The sequence below is a fragment of the Mytilus trossulus genome, chromosome 9, assembly GCF_036588685.1.
Source record: "Mytilus trossulus isolate FHL-02 chromosome 9, PNRI_Mtr1.1.1.hap1, whole genome shotgun sequence".
NCBI lineage: Eukaryota > Metazoa > Mollusca > Bivalvia > Mytilida > Mytilidae > Mytilus > Mytilus trossulus.
Window position 1 is genome coordinate 10,684,158 of NC_086381.1, and position 24,035 is coordinate 10,708,192.

Here is a 24,035-nt window from a genome sequence, read left to right on the forward strand (position 1 = left end):
CTCAAACTTTAGAATTTATAGTCTATTCGAATCATGTGGTATAGCGAACTGGTTTGATGACACTGATATTGATAAGCAGCAAGTTAACAATGCTATACACGTAAAACTTATGTCTGACTTTAAACAGAAATGGAATGAAGATCTGCATAAAGACACTTCTAGACGAAATGGACCAGGAGGTAACAAACTACGTACATATAGAACATTTAAACAGGATGTATATACAGAACTTTACCTAGATAAGCTGATTATACCTTCACACAGAAGAGCTTACTCTCAGTTTCGCTGTGGTGTTGCCCCAATACGTGTAGAGACAGGACGCTACGAGAATCTTCCAGTAGATCAAAGAACTTGTTTTGTTTGTGACAATAAAATTGAAAACGAGGAGCATGTATTGACTGGATGTCCGTTATACGACGATTTAAGAGACGAACTGTATAAGATTTTAAACTTTGAATACGAACATTTTAGTCTATTGCCGAATTTTTTGAAACTTTCATTTATTTTAGCGAGTGATAATATTAATGTGATATAAAAAAGTGCCAAAACCTGCAAGCTTATTTTAGACCATAGAAGACGTTTTTTTATACCGATAATTGATGTAAATATGTTTTATCATTTAACTTTTGTTTTATAAGTGCTTTTTGAAAATTTGTAAATACTAGTTCCTTTTAATCCGTCTCTCATAATTCTTTTAGAATGGCATTAATAATTTTAAAAAGGTTTACTTTTATAATGTGAAATGTTTATACTGTATTATTGATGGTGAGACGTTAATAAAATATTATTGTATTGTATTGTTCTTAATTATATGCATACTAGGTATCAGTGGCGGATTCAGGGGGAGGGTTTCGGGGTGGGAACCACCCCTTTTTTTGAACGATCAATGCATTTGAATGGGGACATATGGTTGGAACCACCCCCTCCCCCTTTTGTCCTGGGTTGGAACCCCTCCTTTTCAAATGGCTTGCTCCGCCGCAGAGGTATATTTATAGTTATAAGTGTGTACCAGCCCCCCTCCTAAATCTTGGGAAACAAATGGTAGATTATATAGGGAATCACGGAAGCATGACTGGACGTGACCCCTCTAAGGCAGTCAATGATTCCCCACTTTTGAAAATTTCTGGATCAATCATTGCTTAGTTCTAGTTATCTTAGGTCCTAGTGTGAAATAAAGCCAATAGGTCTTTTTAAACACATCTTTATTCATACATGTATATATACGTTTTCTCACGGGTTTGTTCATGCAATATTGAAATTATGTTTACTCAATGCGCAATTACTGAAGTTTATATTTGCTACTTTTCTTCTTAATTTCATATAATTTTTTTTTTTTTTTTTTTTTCTTCGAAAAATTAGTGGTGTTGAAATAGGGAATGGACACAGATACCTTATCACATTTAACTAAAGAAATGTTGTATAATGTCATCAATCTGTATTACACGTAGACAGGATGTTCTCTTGAAAACTATACGTTATACACACCCGAGAATACACGCACTGTCGTAATGGAAAATTACTGTATGTTATAGTTACCTGTAATCAGCTTTGCAACACCATGTCGACTCATGACAGTTCAAAAAGATTTTCTTCAAATCAAAATGGAATATTCATTTTTTCTGTAAAATTTATATCTTTAAAAAGTAGACTTTGACAAAATTATGAAATAGAACAATTTAAAATCGTATTTTAACAAAGATTTAGATATAAATTTACAACGATCCTTAAAAAATAACCAAACAAACGTTGAATCAAACGATATGAACCTACGCAGTTTTATATTAAAATACTGACACACACCAGTTTGCCATCTCAGTATGCAAGGCAAGGGTGCTTGGTGAGGTGCTGGAACTTGATGTACATGTATCATTAAGTTAATACAGTTCTGTTAGGATTGACTGCCTTTTTACAGAGACTTTCTATTCTTACTGTTATCATTTAGTATAGACGGTTCCTGGCTTAGAATGATTCTCTGCTCAGCAAATGGTGCGTAATTAGCATTTGAATCAAATTTCTTGTAGAAGTAAAAAACACAAATTAATGTATCTGACAACTTTATTCAGGAGCACAGTCTATATTATCCGGCGTAAAAAAACTTCGAGATTTATGTGGAAGTTTACTCTGCTGCTCGATCTATGCGAATCGATGTTCCAGTATATTTCATATTTATATTTATTCGTGAGGCCTCGTCATCGTTTATATTCACTAAAAGCACAGTCGCCTTAATATTTTATATGGCGAAAAAATTGCGAAAATTGGGGGAAATAATACTTTTTTAGTAGCTTTATAATTTTAAAATCTTAAGAGGTTGCTTGCAAATTTAACTCTAAAATGAGAAGTGTATAACGATCTATAACGAATATATACATCCATCATGTGTGTAGATACGACGGCGACTATATAGGGTCTGCCATGAGTGCACTTTGTATGCCCTGCACGTGTGCACCCTGGAGGTCCTCCTGAGCGGCGTTTAGACGTACCGGGAAAATCTTATCTGATTCAGGATCAATTCATCGGTTACACTCCCCTGTCACCAGTGATTCTTTTTTGCTGACATTCTGAAAAAGTATTGTGTAGTCCCAACTTCCGAAGCAAGGTTGTCGGCTCTCCGGACATTCCCGAAGTCCTGCGTTGATTGCCGAGTTTATGAGCTTCAGTCCTTGCTTGGAAGTTGGTGTAGTCCCTGTGTAAGTGTTGACTCTCAACTTGCAGATGTGATTTTTTAACACTCCCCGGACTTCTGCAAAAAACAAATTTTCAGTTCACTGATTAAGTTGGAAGGTAAACGAACAGAAAGTCACAGGACATTCCGACAAAAAGTCACAGGACAAAAAGCCAAACACATGTCAAACTCAGGCATAAAGTAACAAAGTTGATAGGACAAAAAGTCACAAACAATTTGTTGACAATTTATTGAATATAAATGAAAAAAAGATTTTGAAATAATCTTCTTTTTACAGCCGGGAAGCAATTCTTATAATGGCGTCGAAAATGCGACAAAGCTCACGCGCTTTTCCATTCAAAAAATGGCATTTTTTAGAAACGGCATCGACGTCACGAAAAATGCTGCGTAAAGACATTTAACTTGTTTCTCTTTCTAAACCAAGTATATCATTTGATGCGGCAGGTTCTAAATTTTCACTACGTTATTATTAAAAGGCTGAAAATACAATGTTTCATTGCAAATTAGGTGATGAAAGATGAAAATACGGGCCGCGGAAGTGATACTTGAAAATAAATAAATGTAAATTGAAATGACACACGAAATAGTAACGTATATTCATATAGATGAGATGATAACTATTGATCTTTTGTTGAAGAAAAGCCCACTGATAGAAAATCTCGATAGGTAAACCGGCGGTGTGACGATTCAACAAGTCGAAAAATAGGACGTTCCAAGGGGAATAACTCGATCCTAAAACAACAACAATACGACGGGGGTGATCATAAATGACTGATTGAACAAATGCTTTCCTTTTGTTATTGATTTGTAGGCAGTATTGATAAAATGAATATATTGAATTAATTATGAACTTCATCTTCCTTTAAAAAAAAATCCAGATGAAATAATTAAAGTTACTTCTCAAGATTATATCTGGCATACAGAATATTCTGCAAAGTGTTTATTTTTTCAATAGAAAATAATCAGTTCCTTTTAACTGAATCATGAGCAGAACTCTTGTTTATTACCCCTTCATTGGTAATTCAAAACCCTTTTTCAACCATTTAAAGGGGAAAAATGCAATTTTATCTTTAATTATTGGTTTTACAGCTGAATTAAAAAAAAAAGAAAAACCATACATTTCAATAAATTCATTTGTTATTTGCAAATTAATCTACATGAATTTTAAAAGTACTTATAGGAATAAATTTAGCCAATGCCAAATAATATGAAGTGTAAATCTATATATTTTTGGATGCAAACTTTTAACCAAATTATTTATCATTTATTTCTGAACCTTTTAACTGAAATTAGTAATTTTAGATCAGATCACTGTGATCTAAAATTACTAATTTCAGTTAAAAGGATTCAATAAGTCTCTTATTTTATAGTTTAAAACAATAATATAAAGTATGTTCCCTATTGGAATTTTAGAAACAAGTTTTAAACGAGACAAATATTTAAAAAAAAACAATCTTTTAGTTCCTTAATGTAAAAAAACTACTACATGTATTCACATGTTTTAAAATTGAGAATGGAAATGGGGAGTGTGTACAAGAGACAACAACCTGACCAAAGAGCAGATAACAGCCGAAGGCCACCAATGGGTCTTCAATGCAGCGAGAAACTCTTGCATCTGGAGACATCCTCCAGCTGGCCCCTACACAAATATGTATACATGTATCAAAATATCATTTTTAAACCAAATAAATTCATTAAAAAGGATTTCAAGATTTTGATAGGAATAAAAAATACATTTTTTTATGATTTTGATTGGAATAAAAAATACATTTTTTTATGATTTAAATAATTGAGATCAAATATGTAGTAAATCTTATTTATCTCATTTTTAATTTTCAGTAAAGAAATTATTGTTGTGTTAATTAGCACACAGTCACTTGTCTCAGAAAGTTTGTTATGTGCCCTTGAGAATGATGGACGTGTAAAATTTTCAGAGAACAAAATACCGAAAATGTAGCAAAATGGAAAGCGTTATGGAGAATATGTGATATATGATTGGAATCGGTATCGAACGGACTTTATTTTCGGATGAAGAAAGCCAAAGAAAAGTAACACTTTATTTATTTTCACAGCAATTGTTTATTCTTCATAGACATCACCAAAATAGTACATAACACCTACATGTAACGAATACAACTCACTAAGATTGAACAATATAACGTATTTTACACCCCAGCTCTATTGTTATACTTCATAGTTTCTATTTTTGAAACACGTGTAAATTGAATAGATCTATTGTTACGAATAACAATGGATTTTGACCACAGGCTGTGACAAGCGGGGTTTCTGGAAACCCCTGCTTCTACATCCCGCAAACAAAGTCCATTGTTATTAGTAACAATAGAAATTGATTATTCTTTAAATAGAATGAACACAAGAAATTACTTACAGTGTTCACTACAAATTGTTTCAAGATATAAAAAAAAACATTTAAGGAAATTCCAATAGCGAAAAAAAAATTAAGCATTTATTTTAAATTAAAAAAATCCTTCAATTACTCCTTTGCTGAAAGTAATAGTTTTTTTTTATCCCAGTCATATGTTACTATTATAAAAAAAAAAAGGGGTGGAATTCGAATTCTCGCCCCCCCCCCCCCCCCCCGTTATCCAGTGGCCGATCCGGGGTAGGGGTTCCGCGGGTTGGACCAGATTTAAGAGATCAATGTATTTGACTTATTTGAACCCCCGCCCCTTTCTTTTGAGTTGGGAACCCCAGCTGGATCAGCCCCTCTTCCGCAGAAGAGAGAGTTACGAAATATTACATCTGTATCTTTGTATGCTGAGCGTGGCTGGAAGTCGGGTTTCTATTGCAGACACACTTATCCCTTCGTAGGTCCGTATATGAATGTTTATTCATTCTCGAGTAGTGGGGGGCCTTCCCCCCCCCCATAAAACCGTAAAATTGAAAATATAGATATGATTACCTTTATTAAACTGATACAGGTAAGTACTTTGGGTTATAATATTACCTTTATCTTTTAAATTAGTCTCATCTACCAAATCCAACGCTTGCTAAGAAATGTCGTCCGTCTCATACCCTTCCATATTGACAACTGCATACAAGGAGCATGACGTATTTTTTGTTTTTAATATGAATACACGATACGGTCAACCTTGACCTGCTGATCCATATCAACCCAAGGATTTATTTGGAATATGCAAAACAGCCTTGACATTGGTAAAACATACTCACTTGTCAAAGTGTGAACGAAGATAACCATAAAAGGCTACTAGTGGGTTTTCATGTAATAACAAAAAAAACTTATAAATCATGGTTTGATATTGTCAATAAAATATATGCTTTCGTTGTTTTTTTTCATTTGATAATCAATGTTAACAATATAGAGTTTTAAAAGGGGTGTAAGTTAGTTATACACCTCGGGATACGGCATGTCTGGATAAGAAACCCCTACGGCCTCCGGCCGACGGGGTTTCTTATCCAGACATACCTTACCCTAGGTGTATAACTATTACAGAAAGCGCTACTGGCCAGTTCATCAAAGTTGGACTTTGGACTGTAACATTCAACTATGCCCTTTAGTGTTTACACACATCCGCAATACACATAATGGCTTTAAGCGAGACTCGTAAATTAATGGAAGATAGTAGGACAATTATTGAAGGCAATGGAGACGATCTAAGCGTACCTTTACTATTGAACACTTTTATTAGCTTGGTATCGAGTATTGATAAAAGATTGCAAGTTGTTGAAAAGGGGATTGAAAATTTCGGTGAATTTAGAAATATAATAACATCCTTGACCAGCAGGGTTATAACTAACGAGCAGGGACTAAAAACATGTCAAACAACAGTTACGGAACTTGAAACCAATGTCCAAGGGATAGGGAACCTATTTGACGATGTAAAAGCTCGATGCGACAGAAACAAAATCGTCACCGAGAAAAACTCAAAGGAACTCGAACAAACAAAAGCCTGTATAAATAAACTATTCAAAAATTTATCAGAATTAAGTGACCAGCGGCAAGAATGCAACTGCCAAACAGAGCTTGAAAACATGAAGGAAAAAGTGCTCGACCTTCAGTGCCGCTCCATGAAGAACAATCTTGTTTTTACCGGGCTTTGTAACGTCAGAGATGAAAACACCGAAGAACTTCTCCGTTGTTTTCTTAACAACGAACTAGGTATTGACTATAAAATAGAGTTTGGAAACGTTCACAGGTTTGGACGATATCAAGGTGGCGGAAGACCCATAGTAGCACGTTTCCTATATCATTGTGACCTACAGTACGTTTTAGATAATGCTTACAGGCTACGGAACACAAGATACGGCATTAAGCAACAATTCCCCAAAGAAATAGAGGACAGGAGACGAAAGCTGTATCCTATAATGAAAGAGGCAAAGCGAAACAGGAAAATTGCAACACTCGTTCGAGACCGCCTCTTTATAGACAATGAGCTTTATCAAATTCCTGACGATGCCGAGATTGCAGATATCCCATACCAAGATGGCAGCCTACCGACACGCCAAGATGGATCTTCGCCGCTACGCCAAAGTGATGCCACACCACAGCGTCAAAGTGACGCCCCATCACCGCATATTGAACGAACAAAATCAACCCCCTCATCTGATAGCAACCCAAAGAAACGATCCCGCACAGGTTCAACTCCGAAAGCTCATTACTAGGATTGCCGAGGAGCGCAACATATTGACAGTCCGACACTAATTGATAAACATGATAATAAATATGTAAACATTGCTGAAAATAATGTAAATAGTAATTGTAATGAAACTTTGTGTAATGATGAAACATTTGAACAGATTAATTGTATTTTTCAAAATTTAAACGTTCATGTAGATATTGATGTTGATGAAAATATTACTAGTAATAATGAAGACATAATAGGTGCGTCTTTATCAGGTGAATCTGCCTATTTGTCAAAAAATAGTATTACAGACAAAAAAGCTATAGATCTTTTATATGTTAACTGCTGTGGCCTAAAACATAGACTACAATATCCAGAATTTGAAAGTTTAATCCGAAAACATGATGTTGTTTGCTTTGTTGAATCAAAAACTGACGATATGGATGATATTCTTTTATCTGGTTACACATTAAAATTCAAAAATAGACGTAAAATATCAAGAGTTAAATCAGGTGGCATTGTAATCGGGTATAGAGAAAATCTGAATAACTCTATAGAAGTGATTGAAACAAATAGTAAATTTGTTCTATGGTGTAAAATTTCAAAATTTTTAAATAATGAGGATATAATTTTTGGAGTAGTATATATCCCACCAGAATATACATCATACTCCTCCCCTGATGCATTCAATGAAATTGAAAGTGAATACTTGGAACTTTCTACAACATTTGAACATATTTTTATTATTGGTGATTTTAACGCACGTACCTCAAATGAGAAAGATTATGTATTTATTGATGATAAAGATATAAGTATTGATTTGGAGTGTGTATCTATAAATGATGTATGTAACTTAGAATTGTATAATATACCCAGAGATCGTATTAGTATGGATAAAGGGAAAACACGTTACGGTAATAATCTGCTTGACTTATGTAAATGTAACAACTTATTCATTATGAATGGTAGACTGGGAAATGATAAAACTGGGAAATGTACCTGCAGAAATGCTAGTGTTGTAGACTATTGTTTGAGTAATGTTAACATTTTAGAAAAACTTATTGATTTTGATGTACTAGAATTTTCACACTTGTATTCAGATGTTCATTGTCTATTGTATTTACGCTTAGAAAGCAACTCATTGGTCACAGATTGTAATGAACAGGACAGTCCCAATGTTCAGTCTAGAGAAAAGATTAATAAATGGGATCATAAAATGGTACCTGAATTTAGAGCTAATATAAATGTTGATAGATTGGACAGGTTGTTACGTAATTTGAAAAGTGTGAATATAGAAAAAGTTGATGATAACAATGTCAACGCATTTGTAAATGAGATTGGATTAGTTGTTTTAGAGTCTGCTAAGACAACGTTTGGAACAGGAACTGATAAACCAAAAAAGCGAGCCCCTAAAAAGAAGGGAGACAAGCCATGGTTAAATTATGACTGCAAATTTGCGAGGCAAAACTTCAGAAAGCTTAAGCGCAGGCTCAAATTTTCACCTTCGCTTTTATTATACAACGAAGTAAAAGATTCTGAGAGGAAATATAAAAAAGTGATGGACAAAGCCATAAAAACTCATAGACGTGATATGGCTAAAAGATTAAAAAACCTCAGATCTCAAAATTCAAAAGAGTATTGGAATATTTTGAATAAGCGGGAACACACGAAACAACCTGAAATTAATTTTGATAATTTACTTAATTTTTTCAGAGATCTTAATTCAGGCACCCCCGATCCTATTGATTTACCAAATGTAGACCAAGATGCTTTATATGATTTAAATGGTACACTTAATGGTCCAATTACAAAGGACGAGATTATGAATTGTATTAAGAAACTGAAAAGTAATAAAGCCTGTGGCGACGATATGATTATAAATGAATATATTAAATCGTCTAGTGATTTTTTAATTGATGTATATGTTGAATTGTTTAATTTAGTTTTCAGAACTGGAATTATACCAGAATCTTGGGTAATTGGCACGATCAAACCATTTTATAAGAATAAGGGAAACAAATTTGATCCAAAAAACTATAGACCAATCACAATTGTCAGTTGTGTTGGGAAATTATTCACTTCGATTTTATGTTACAGATTATCAAATTTTTCCGATGAATTTTTATTGATAAATGAAAACCAGTTTGGATTTAGAAGTGGCTATTCAACAGTCGATTGCATATTTATACTGCACTCTTTCTTTGAAATTTTGAAATTAAAAAAGAAAAAAATGTTTTGTGCATTTGTAGATTTTGAAAAAGCGTTTGACACAGTCAGAAGAGACGCTTTATGGTATAAGATGTTATTGAATAACATAAATGGTCATATGTATAACATAATTCATAAGATGTACGATAATATTAAGTCATGTTTATCTTATAATGGCAATATATCAGATTATTTTTCATGCAATATTGGCCTACGACAAGGGGAAAACTTATCTCCTTTTCTGTTCTCACTTTTCTTAAATGATTTGGAAAACTTTTTTATCAACGAGAACCTGATTGGTTTGAATACTATTGAAGATGCACTTGAGGAAAAATTAGATATTTATGTTAAACTGTTCGCAATCCTCTATGCAGATGATACTGTGTTAATGACGGAATCGGCCAAAAATCTTCAATTATTGCTAGATAAATTCCACTCATATTGTGATGTCTGGAAAATGAAAGTTAATGTAGAAAAAACAAAAATTGTAATTTTTAGTAATGGGAGACAACCCAAAAATCTCAGTTTTACATATGATAACTCTGTTATAGATATCGTTCAAGAATTTAACTATCTTGGGATATATTTTTCACGAAATGGGACATTTAAACACTGTAGAAAACATTTAGCAGAAAAAGCTACAAAGGCAATGTATGAGGTAATCAAAAAGGGGAGAAAACATGGGTTATCTATTAGTTGTCAATTAGATTTATTTGACAAATTAGTAAAACCGGTCTTACTGTACGGTTGTGAAATTTGGGGGTTTGGTAATAACGACATTTTGGAGAGAGTTCAATTAAAATTCTGTAAGCTTCTTCTGCACCTAAAGTCTTCTACCCCAAATTGCGTAATATATGGTGAACTTGGACGATATCCCATTAATTTAGATATTAAAGTCCGTATGGTATCATTTTGGCTGAAATTAGTATGTGGTAAACCGACTAAATTATCAGCGACCATTTATAAACTACTGTTTAAACTGTCAAATGAAAATGATGTAAAGTTTAAATGGTTAAACCATGTTAAATCTATTTTTAATGAAACAGGATTATCTTTTGTGTGGTTATCTCAAACATGTATTAGTGACATTTGGCTAAAGAATACAATCAGAACATCACTCCAAGATCAGTTTCAACAAACATGGTTTTCAAATGTGCAAGCATGTTCGAAGACATTAAATTATCGAATTTTTAAGGATACTTTTGGGTTTGAGAACTATTTTGATATTTTAGAATTTCGTGATATTTATACTTTATGCAAATTTAGAACCATCAACCATAAATTACCCATTGAGATAGGGAGATGGACAAATATTCAGAGAGATAGACGAAATTGTAACTTATGTAACTCTAAAGATCTTGGAGATGAGTATCATTATATTATGATGTGCACAGAGATGTCAATAAAAAGAAAAGAATGTATTGATAAAAAATATTTAAATCGTCCAAATATAATTATGTTTAAAAAAATTATGAATTTAAATATAAAATCTAAATTGAGAAAGCTGTGTACTTTCATTAGATTTATAAATTCATATGTGTGCCCTCCTGGCTAAATACTATCAGTATAATTGTAAATAGTGTACATATTTTGCTTTGTGTATTCATGTATTTATGTCTGTATCATTGATGTCATGTAGTGCCTGTATACCATTGTAACTGCAAAGGTTTGACAGAATAAAGATATATAGAAAAAATTCCTACATACCTTAATCTAACAAAGTTCTACTCCTGGCTTTTACATTACAACATAGAAACCAGCAAAACCAGATCTTGTTCTTGCTGTTTTTGGTTCTTTTTTAATTGGATTGTATAAGTTATTTTAACTGATTGCATGATTGTGTCTTTTTTTAAATTATACTTTTCAATCTTTTTCAAAAGAAGTAAACTTTGCAATTGCATTAAATTTTTAAAAGAAAACATTTAATATCATATGAATTTAACAAACTGTAAAGCTACATAAAATTTTAAAAAAAATAAAAGAAATATTAGTATCTCCATTATTAAATCAGCATAACATAACCAACCTCTAAAAGAGAAAAACTTAAAAATGCTTGGTAATCTGAAATTTTAAAATTATAAGTTTTATAAATGACCATGAAATGTTATGTGACCTGTCTTATGCAACTATAAAACAAAAGATAATGTTGTAAACTAAAATGTAAAAATATGAATAAAGGAAATGAAGCCATAATAACATTCAAATTAAATAAATGAAATTATAAATCAGTAATAATAAAAATAAAAAAAACAACAGAAGTGAATTAATTAGTAAAATAAAATGCTTTGCTAAGCGCAGCTGGATATAATGGCAGATGGCCAACCTGAAAAGTTAGGACCAAAATGTACACAATATTCACACATAAGATTATTTAACCCCCCCCCCCTAAAAAAAAATCTAATTCCCCCCATTTATTTTCACCTCCTCTTCCCTTATCTAAAAAAAATCTTTCCCTCAAAATATGGGCAGAATCTCACTTCCATTTCTAATGGAGTTTGCAACCATAATTACAGGGTTTGAAATAAGCAGGTGCCACCTGCCAATGCCCCCTAAAATTTGGTGTGGGCTACTTAAATTTCTGCTTTTCTTGTTTTGACTATACATGTGAGCTACAAAGTTTAAGCTGTTGGCTACCATGACAAAATTTTAACCTCAATTCAGGTTATGAAATAAGCAGGGGCCCACAGGCCAATGGCCCCTAAAATTTGGTGTGGGCTACTAAAATTTCTGCTTTCCTTGTATACGACTATATCTGGGCTACAAAATTTAAGCTGTGGGCTACCATTGCCAATATGTCTTAAGTTCTATCCCTGCAATCCCTGTAATTAACCATTTAAATACATTATAAAAGTCATAGAATATAAAATGACATACATAGTCATGGCTATTAATATTAATTAATACTAACTGCTAAGAATAAATTGACAGCTAATCACCTCAAGACAATCATCATTTTTCATAATACATAATGTACAAGTAGTGTAAGGGAGGAAATCAATCATACACATCATTTTTCTTTAAATGAGATTGGATTTCATCACTTACACTGTTTTTAAATTGTATGAATTGTCCTTTAACTAGAAAAAACCTTTCCCCCTTATTCCTAAATGGTTTGACCCATAACCTCCAAAAGTCAATTCTAACTAACCCTTTGAAGTATGGAAATTTGTGGTATAATTTCAGAGACATTCATACACTTACACTTTATTATCTGGAAACCAAAAAAAAATGCTTATTTGGGCCCCATTTTCTCCCCTTATTCCTAATCACCATAACCCCCAAAAATAAGCCCAACCTTCCTTTTGTGATTATAAACCTTCTGTTAAAATTTCATAGTTTACTTTTTTCTTATACTACAGTTATTATCTGGAAACCATCTGTCTTCAAACGAAGGCAAGTGATACAAGTATACGACCACAAAACAAAACCAGCTTGCTACTTAATCACATGGTTAAAAAAAAATACACAGATGGCATGATTTGTAGCAGTTTGCCCTGCTAGACCTGTTCAAGAAAACATCCAAAATCATACTTAATTTCCCAATTTTTAGAACTTAAAAACATGAAGGTGCAATTACAAGAATAGAACGAAAAATATATATATACATGTATATATTATCTTAAATTTTATCCATTTGAATTGTTTGAAATCCCCCAAAATAAATCTTTAAACAAAAGTAAGAGTTGTCTTCCTTAGTGCACCTTTTCACTCAATTTACAGCTCTTTATTTAAGGCAACCAGAGTTACCTCCCATATTAGTAATGAAAATTTTAGTGAAATTTAGACACTCCTTTTTGGCAGATTTCACACAATATTTCATAATGGTATAAACATTTCAATGGCCATACTATGAAGCTCTCAACTTCTTATTTATGTTTTAAAGAACCTGAAATTAATAACAAAAGGCAGACAACTACAGAATATTGTACATTGCATACATTTATCATACATCTTCGTCAATTTTTATATGAACCTGAGTAAATTCATACAAATAGAGGTATTTGTGAAATGGGAGAAACAGCATTATGAATTATGCATATATAGTTTTAATTATAAGAATGGTTAACAAGTGTGGACGCAGACCAGCATGGATAGTATCTAGCATTCTGAGAGTATTGCCATCCTCTAGCTACCAGTTGAAAATATTTTTTACTTAAACCAGATTTGAACTTGATATGTAAATTGCCATGTTAAAACTATAGATACCAAATATCAAAGCAGTATAATGGTAGTCTGGCATGACTTTTCTACTTTTTCTAGGACTTAGGATCATATAACTATGCAAAATATTATCAAATCAGAACAATATTCAAATTTGATCTGAAATTTGTAAAGGTTAAACTATATCATGTATATATGCAGTTAACAGATAACTTAAGTGATTTTCCTGAGTCCAAGGGCCATAATTCTACAAAAAACTGAGTAACCATGACAAAAAAGTGCGGAAAGCTAGATTTGCCAGACGGATTGATTGACAGAAAGTCTAATGGACAGGGTGCCAACTTTGTTGGAAGGGGACTATAAACATCAATTTAGAATCTACATGAGCATTGTAACATCATGAACATTGAAACGTTTACATGAACTATAACATACCGGCTTTAAATGCTGCATATATAATTATCTGAGCTCATAATTTAATAGACTGAAAGATAACAGGAAAAATTAATTGTCATGTCAATAAATTTCTTTAGATGTTAAGAAGAGCTCTAAAATGAGTATGAAGGATGCCTATACAAATTTTATACAATTACATGTACAAATATATCCATTTGTCTGTAAGGATGAAAATATGTTGGTCAACACTAAACGTAGAAAAGTCTAAAGTAACCTTAATTGGAGAAAAAGTTATATCACCAGTCCTTTAGATACAAATATACATGTGCATGTTTCATTTTTCTTGAAATTATCAAAAAGGAAACCAAAAAAGTCTATAAAACGACATAAGATTCTGAGAAATAGGGGTAATAGGCATTAAGGGCCCTTCCTAGCAATTTCAATTAAACCAGATGCAGATTATAAGGATTATGAACAGAGGGAGAAGTGGGACATACTATTATCATCAAATAAGCTTGAAAAGTCGGTGTGGACAGGGCTGGTCCCCGTCAATCTCACCCTTTAAAATTCATACTTGTAGGATTTCTTGCTGTGTTGAAGACCTAGCTTATAATTGGGTTGTTTTGTGCATTTTCGATTTGATTGGTTCGTCGTCTCAAACACATTCCCCATTTCCATTTTTTATTCTATTTGTATGCTATTTCTTTTATGGGCATATGATCAGAATGCTGAGGATGATAACAAATTTCAGTATTTTAGGTGTTAAAGGAGGGCTACATTTTTAATAAAATATTCATGGTCTGAAGGCTCTGAATGTTGCCCCACCCCAATTTTTTCTTTCTTTTTGACTTTAAATTTATAAATTAGTGTCTTGTAAGTTTTCAACGAGTCAGAAATACGTTTTGTAGATGAACACGTGGACATTATTGTTGGTAAACAATCTTTTTCAACTGTGAACTCTGAAATTCAGACTACGTCAGTGGGGCAGAAAAAGGGAACAAATAAGTAAAAATTAGCTCGAAAGGTAAAAAATTGGAGAAAATATGAAGATAACATAATTTCTAAATGATTTAACCAGTATTAACTTTCATTTGGTTCAAAATATGGACGTATTTCAATAATAAGAAGAGGATTTTGTTTCCCGCTACCTACATTTAGGCTTTGAGTTTGACAGGCCGCTTAAGTATTTTAAATCGACTGGTAACGTCATATGACCCAGCCGGACAGCAAATCCCTGATTTGTCCGTTAAAAACCCGGATTTATTATTCGAGAATCAAGTGGAGATAATTTAAGAGAACGTCGTCGACAGATGTCGCTGCGTAGAAAAATAATTCCCCGCGGAAGACGACCCGGTAGAAAATCATGGTTTTGTTAAATTATAAGAAATTAAACGTATCACGAGCGGTATGCATGATATGAGAAGTTTAACAAGTATTTAAAAGATATGAGAAGTCAAATAATTTCATCGTTGAATCGGAAATTCAAGTCATTTATTTTCAGCCTTCTGAACCGCCATTTTTCAACATCGACTGTCATTGATAAATATTCAACTCGGGACGAATTGACACAAACCCGTTTTACTTAGGGAAAATAAATATGAGAAGTTTATATTGATAAACTAGAGCATGGAGAACAGAACTTGGGTAGTCACATGCCGTTACCCTTCGTTGTTTACACACGAGCACAATTTCAGTACACATCACAAATTGGTAAGGCCCTGTGGGGACTCCCTTCTTTTTTTGGTTGAAACTGCTCTGCTCTTGCCTAAAACACGACTAACTTGCCAGTAATGATAAGAAAATCAACATGTCCTTTGAAATTAACAAAATCTGTTATTTTTTGCGTAATTTATTTCCCTTTTTCATGCCCCAGTACACAAAAATATAAAAAAATGTACAAAATTTGTTTTACTTTCTTATAAATCACACAAATAGTATGAATTCTGTACATTAAACATGTAATAAAATGTACACAAACCTCCGAATAACATCCCTTTAGCAGTGCATTATTTTTTGGGCAGTCCAGGTGTAAATTATTGTGACACTTGTTAGGTTTAAATTTGTCCTAAATCAGTGAAAAAATGACATGTTCAGTGTAAACATTCTGAGATCAGATATATCATAGATAAATAACAGAGGAAAACAGTTTGAACAGAGTCAGATCCTTATTTTGTAGCTTTCAGATGTAATTTCAAATGAATGCAGATAATATCTGCACTTCATAATATAATGTTGCTTGTGCTAGTTCCCATTTCATCTTCTAGGTTCTAACAGTCATTCAAAAATTGTTTCATAGATGATTGTTCAATCTGCACCCAGTTTACCTATTGGTAAATTAATCTCTTTTATAATGAATACTTAGTCTAGTTCATTCTTTTTTACATACATGTACCTGCATTTGATGATTGAGGATTTATATATCAGGTCAACATGGTATTTTTTTTAAATTCTTCATTATTACACATATTTCAGTATTGATCAGTATTATATATAATGTTACCACAAACGGTTATTTTAAATATTTATCTATGTTTCTGATGGAACAATGTACATATCATTTGAGAACAGTATAGCAATATATATATATACATGTTCCTGATATAATACTATATGATATATATATATGAATTATATTAAAAAAAAATCATATTCATTATATAATTATTTTTCACACCCCATGGCTCTAGCTGTTGAATGTTGTGATTGGGTTTTTCCCAATTTAAGTACATGCATTATTATCCCACTAAATTACATATACATGTAATTAGTGAGAAAGCTATTTTCAATTTTACTTTATTCTAGAAAAATATAAAATTTACTTTATCTTAAATGTTAAACAGACATGACTCAAGAGGACTGTATGGGTATCCATATTCTATGCTTAGATTTATATAATATCTCCCAAGCCCTATTAAGTTCTAAAAGATTTTTTAAAAAAATACTACTTTAAGAATTTATATTTTACAATATAATTAACCCCTTTTCTAAAATGAGACAGCACACAACAAAACACATGACAGTGTCACTATCAGGCCAAATCTAAATATATAGTTAAAATGAAAAAAAAACACTGTAGAGAACAAAGACCAATATAAAATGCAATATTTTTATGCCAGTGACTAGAAGTTGTTACATGTCAGTGTTCATCATTAATTGGCCTCACATAAATAATTACTTGCATGGATAAACATATTTAGAATGGAAATAAACATTTAATAAGTTCACAGATATAACTGACATTGGGTCATAACTTAACAGAAATTCTATAAAAACATTACTCTAGAAAAGAATATATATAACAATAAAAATGTACATTTTATGCCCATAATCTTTATAAAATATATTTCCATGTAAATCTACTAAGAAACAAGTATGTTTCTGCATCTGACCATGCTGACTGAATGCTGAATCAAAATGAATAATTTATGTGTATTCAAGAATAATTATAATTTATGATTCTTCTAAAAAGTATGCCATAAAATAATTATTTTCATATCAAAGTATATATGACAAAATAAAGGTTACACACATGCAATCAGGGAATATGCTGAAACATTCCCTCTTTAATGATGGAATTTTAACACAAACGCTTTGGGTAAGTATTTTTTTCTAATAATTTACTGTCCATAACCCCTCACTTTATATAAAAAAAAATAACCCTATAGAAAACTTTTTTATATTTCTTCTGAAGCTGTAGTATAATATATTTTTTAAACTGAATAATGTGAATATGTAATACTATTTGCAATTTCCCCCGATTTCTAGATGATTATCAGATGTTTGTATGCAATATGTAATTAAATAGTGATTTACCAAAGCAGACATACATTCTATTATACTAACTCTCACTAGTTTGGGTCCTGATACCTGACAGGTGCCCTCATTCCAATGATTAATTGTAATATCCAAGGTATTTTTCATATTTACACATTTGCTATCGCACACTGATAAATTTTTGAATATTTTACCCCAGAATCACTCTTTCCCTTACTAAAATTGAGCGAAATGGTTATTTTCTCTCGTTTCTGATCAGCCGTCCCTTCAACGACTTTTCATTCGAGTTATCTCCCTTTGGCCGGTCGCCAGTTTTGAGCCTGTTGAATTGACACAATGCCGTTTTACCTGGCGAGTTTTTGTATCAAAAGGCATTTCATGTTCATAATATCGGGAGGTATCATCCCTATAAAGGAAAATACGTTACCATTCCGTGTGTCATTTCAATTTACATTTATTTACTGAGAAGTGTCACGGCCGCGGCACGTTTTTTCATCTTTCCGAGTCAAATAATCAATGAAATTCTATTTTTTCATTCTTAAATGTATAACGAAGTTAAAGTTTGAAACCTGCCGTATTTAATTATGTATTTGGTTTAGCATGATAAATACACAAAATAGCTTTACGCCGTCGATTTCGTGGCGTCATTGCCGTTGCTAAAAAATGCCATTTTTTGAACTGAAAATCACGTGACCAGAATAATAAAATCGACGCCATTATGAGATTTGCTGTCCGGCTGTCTGTTGACAGCTTTTCCTCAAATTATCTCCACTTGATTGTCTTGTCGCATATCCGGGGTTTTAACGGACAAATCAGATGTTTGCGCTCCGGCTGTTATTACATATATTCATTTTTAATTTTCGGAAATTGTTCATAATATAAAAAAGAAGATGTGGTATGATTGTCAATGAGACAACTGTCCACAAGAGACCAAAATGACACAGACATTAACAACAATAGGTCTGACACCATACAGCCTTCAACAATGAGCAAAGCTCGAGGTAAAGCCCATACCGCATAGTCAGCTGTAAAAGGCAATCATACTATATCTTTTTTTTTATATTTACATGTTAAAAAATGCGTGCAAATGTAATCAAAAGCTGCACACAAACGTAATGATTTTTGTGCGCAAATGTAATGGTAATGTGCACAAACCTAATGCACTGATTTATTTGTTTTTAATAAATTTTAATTTAAAGTTGCTACATCATGTTCATGTATAAAACTTCAAGAAAAATACAAAAAGAGTGTTTTCTTGTTCGAAGAAAAATAATCTCAAAACTTAATTGTGACTTTTTGTCCTGTGACAGTGTGTGACTTTTTGACTGTGACTTTCTGTCCTACATTCAGATTGAATAGGGGAGTTTGGTTGACCCCGCCTCCTTCTATCTGAGACTACTATCTCAGTGATGAGCTTTATGTTTCATGTACAAATGAATTGTGCTTGTCATATATGTATGTCGGATAAAAGCTCTACAGACCTTTAATATGTTGTATTGTTATATGTATAACCGACAATAGAGGGCCCTCATGGGTTTTTTGATTATGTGATTACTTGGCCGTTTTTTTAATGATTATTTGATTATTAAGCCAAATATTTCATGATTATTTGATTACCTAGGACTGTATTTTTAGTTTATGATTATTTGATTACTAAAGATAAGCAAATATTTAATGATTATGTGATTATATTTGCAAAAAAATGGTGATTATGTGATTACTAGGACCCCCCCCCCCCCCCATGAGGGGCCTCACAATAAATAAATAGCCCCTAACAAGTAAGAATTAGGTTACTTCTTTTTGTTTTGACATCTTGCATGGGTTTTTATAGCCCCGTATTAAAATTATGCCCCCACTTTAAAAAAAGGGGGGGGGTATACTGTTTTCCCCCTGTCTGTCCATCTATCCTTGCGTCAGTCAGTCTGTCCGATGAATATTTTTCGTCCCATTTTCCTTAGGAACTACAATAGAAGGATTTCTGAAATTGTGTTTCAGGGTTAAATAAGTCAGCTATACCGTGTGATGCATTTTCAGATTCATCACTCGACAACTTCCTGTTTTCCCAACACTTGTATGATTTTACACATGATAGCCAAGTTGAAAGTTGAAAACTAACAACCTAATTTATGTACAAAAAAATTGAAACACATAAACACAATCACTGAATTATCGGATCCTGACTTGGAACAGGCACAACCATAACAAATTGGCAGGGTATAAGGAACTTTGAAAATATTTAGTTTTTGTGGTTTGGTCTATTTTCCGGATACTGTAAGCAATAAGGCCCCTTTATTTAGTGAATGAAATAATTGTATGATGCACTTAGCTGTCTCTCATATTTTATATGAACTTGATCTAATTTTCATGGTTCATTGGTCAATGAAACACTGCATTGTTTTGTCAGTTTATCATATGTTTAAAGTTACAGGTAGATTATATTTGGTAGATATGAAACAATTGTAAGGTGTGCATGTCTGAATGGCAGATTCATATATAAACCATGACAGCATTTTATTGTTCTTTGGTCAATCATAAGTTTTTTTGGTTTTGTCATTTTATCAGGCCACATTTAAAAGAATGTCTGTTTCCCCTCCCCCGGGTTTACCCTTTGTAAACAGACCAGGAAGGCAGGTTCTTTTTAGCTCACCTGACCTGAAAGGTCAAGTGAGCTTTTCTCATCACTTGGCGTCCGTTGTCTGTCGTCCGTCATCCGTAATATTTTACAAAAATCTTCTCCTCTGAAACTGCTCGGCCAAATTCTACCAAACTTGGCCACAATCATCCTTGGGGTATCTAGTTTAAAAAATGTGTAGCGTGACCCGTCAAACCAACCAAGATGGCCACCATGGCTAAAAATAGAACATAGGGGTAAAATGCAGTTTTTGGCTTATAACTCAAAAACCAAAGCATTTAGAGCAAATCTGACAGGGGTAAATTTGTTGATCAGGTCAAGATCTATCTGCCCTAATTTCAGACAAATCGGACAACCTGTTGATGGGTTGCTGCCTGTGAAATGGTTATTTTAAGGAAATTTTGCAGTTTTTGGTTATAATCTTGAATACTATTATAGATAGAGATAAACTGTAAAAGCAATAATGTTCAGCAAAGTAAGACCTACAACTAAGTCCACATGACCAAAATTGTCAGTCGACCCCTTAAGGAGTTATTGCCCTTCATAGTCAATTTTTAACAACTTTTCATAATTTTTTGTAACTTTTTTAAAAATCTTCTTCTCTGAAACTACTTTGCCAAATTTAACCAAACTTGGCCATAATTATCATTGTGGTTTGTAGTTTAAAAAATGTGTCTGATGACCCAGCCTACCAAACAAAATGGCCGACATGGCTAAAATTAGAACATAGTGGTAAAATGCAGGTTTTGCTTTATATCTTTGAAACTAAGACATTTAGGGCAAATCTTTCCAGATTTAAATGTCCATCATAATAAGATATATCCCCTCACAAATTTTCAGTTGAATTGGACAACCTGTTGTTGGGTTGCTGCCCTAAAATTGGTGATTTTAAGGTAATTTTGCAGTTTTTGGTTATTATCTTGAATACTATTATAGATAGAGATAAACTGTAGACTGCAATAATGTTCAGCAAAGTAAGATCTACAAATAAGTCTGAATGATCAAAATTGTAAGAGGACCCCTTAAGGAGTTATTGCCCTTTATAGTCAATATTGAACAACTTTTCGTCATTTTTGCAACTTGTATAAAAATCATTTCTAAAACTACTTGGCCAAATTTAACCAAACTTGGCCACAATCATAATACTAGGGTATCTATTTAAAAAAAAAAGTGTCTAATGACCCCGCCTACCAACGAAGATGGCCGACATCAGTAAACACATTAACAGGTGAGCGACACAGGCTCTTGAGAGCCTCTAGTTTTTTTTAACTGGATGTGATTGTCATAGCATGGTCACATGAATGGTTTGACTTGTCCAGTCCAGGCCACTTATCAGTTGTTTGTGCTCAATTTGAGTGTATTTATTTAGATTATCAATCATGTTGTTTGTCAATCCTTCTGCTTTCAAGCACTTTCCAAAAATGGAAACAAATTATTTTCAGGAAAAAAATAATTTCGATTTTTTTGTGGAAAATAATTTTTTGACCCGGGCGCTTATTTTTCACCCGTGTGGGGGGAGGGGAAACAAACATATTTTAAATTTTGGCCTTAGATTTTTTAAGCATAGGTCTACTTGTTGTATGGAATGACTACAATGTATCATATAAAAAAAAAGATGTCTGCCTGCCAAGGTTAATTTTACTGTGACCTCATATTCATAGAATAAGGATAATATTCATGATATTGAACAGCAAGAATGATGAGTAAGTTGATGTTATATACAAATAAGACAAAATTTTCAGTTGCCTACTAATTATGTAATACATGTAGTAGTTATTTTTGTCATTAAATGATGTTTACCCTTTTATGTGTAGGGCAAGAACATGAAAGATAAAGGGGAAACTATAAACAGAAGAAATTATCAACAAAATAAGATTTACAGAGGTCAACAAAGCCTAAATGGTAAGTCCACTGTTATAAAAGTTTTTGTCCTTGAATAACGATTAAATATTTATTAAAATAAGATGTGGTATGATGAAAGAAAAAACTATCCATCAGAGTTCAATTTAGTGGATGTAAGCATTGTAATTACTTATTAGAGGCCATTGATGACCTGTAAGTAATGAGAAAACCCATACCCTATACATGTTATAGAAATCTATAAAAGTCAACACTAACCAAATTTGAAACAGAGCATCAATTCAAACGTCAAATATACTAGACTAATTTATAAAAAACAAAAAATTATGAAAAATAAAAATGACGGATATGAACCAACATCAACCACTGAACTATGTACAAGCTCCTGATATTAGACAGGTATAATATGGCTGGGTTGATATAAAAATAAGAAAAACTTAGCACTCTGATTTCCAATATGAGACATTTCTCCAATAGAGATCAAATGACATTTAAGGAGGCTCTAGGGTATAACAATTTCAGAAAAATGTTTAATATTTTTTTTCATAACTCATTTTATTTATAATTTATCATACATGTATGGTACACCAAATCATTCAAAACAATCAATTCGGTTTGGCCCCAGATGACTTTTAAAATGCATATATCATTGGAAAAGCTCCAAATTATCTCCCTTTGGTGCAAAAATGCCATTTTTTGGCATTAGAAATGTAATATCTTATTTAACTCATCGGTGGCCTATATTTTTTTTATTATAATTTTAAATAAGCTGTACTTAAACTAAACTATTATAAAATTTAAAAGATTTCTGTAATTTAGTACTGGAATATTTAAATGAAAGTTTATCATATTAATCATAAACATGATAAAATAGCCATTTTATTGATTTCTTCACTGATAATTTTTGAGTTTGTGTATTTGTAGGTCAGACATCTCGATTTTCATGGTCATCATTCACAGATCAATACTGAACGGAAAACTTAAAGCTGATATTTTTCTCCATAGTGCGACTTTTTTATTAACTTGAAATGGAACATGTTTTTTCCTACATTTATTTGAAAGAGGAAATTTCAACATGATGACTATAAACAAAAAGGAGTCATATCATCACGATCATTGATGCACAAGAACTTGATCATATAAATACAACAATGTAATTATCAATTGAAAGATGGAACGACTGAACAAGATATTAGAATGTTGTTGTCCAAATAAACTTGCTTTGTCTTCTCATTTGAATCTCTCCATTCAATAAAGATGTACAGAGGAAGATCTTTGAAGAACAGATTGAAAAAATGTTTTGTCTAAGAATTGCAGGAATATTCTAGTGAATGAAATTATTTATTGACTTCACTCTTATATAGTGGACTGAATAATTGTACATAGCAAGTTGTGAATAAAGAAAGCAAAAACTTTAACAAAAAGTGTTTATATTATAAATTTGCAAATATAAGCATACTATTTTGTACACCACAAAGGTATATATAATTCAAATTGTTTGCCTATACAAGTATTGCAATGAACCTATAACAAAGAAAATCTTACCTCATGAAAAGAGTGAACTATTCAGTCAGAATATGAAATATTTTTTCAGTTCTATTTTTCATAATAGAATAAACAAGACAAAGATTTCAAAACAATATTTTTTCATTTATTTAGAAATTTCATCATTTTGTTTCAGTGAAAGGACTTTATTCTTTGACTGTAAAATATTATT

The 24,035-nt window shown here is 32.3% G+C and overlaps 1 long non-coding RNA gene across 2 annotated transcripts; it reads left to right on the top strand.

Annotated features, from left to right (window-relative positions):
• The first annotated feature begins 1,761 nt into the window (after positions 1-1,761).
• LOC134683573 (uncharacterized) lies at positions 1,762-24,035 on the top strand. 2 transcript variants are annotated; one of them, XR_010101058.1, is made up of 3 exons: positions 1,762-1,986; positions 22,273-22,360; positions 23,243-24,035. It is a non-coding gene; the product is annotated as an uncharacterized LOC134683573 (long non-coding RNA). The 2 variants fall into 2 exon arrangements; XR_010101057.1 differs by lacking the exon at positions 1,762-1,986 and adding an exon at positions 2,673-2,687.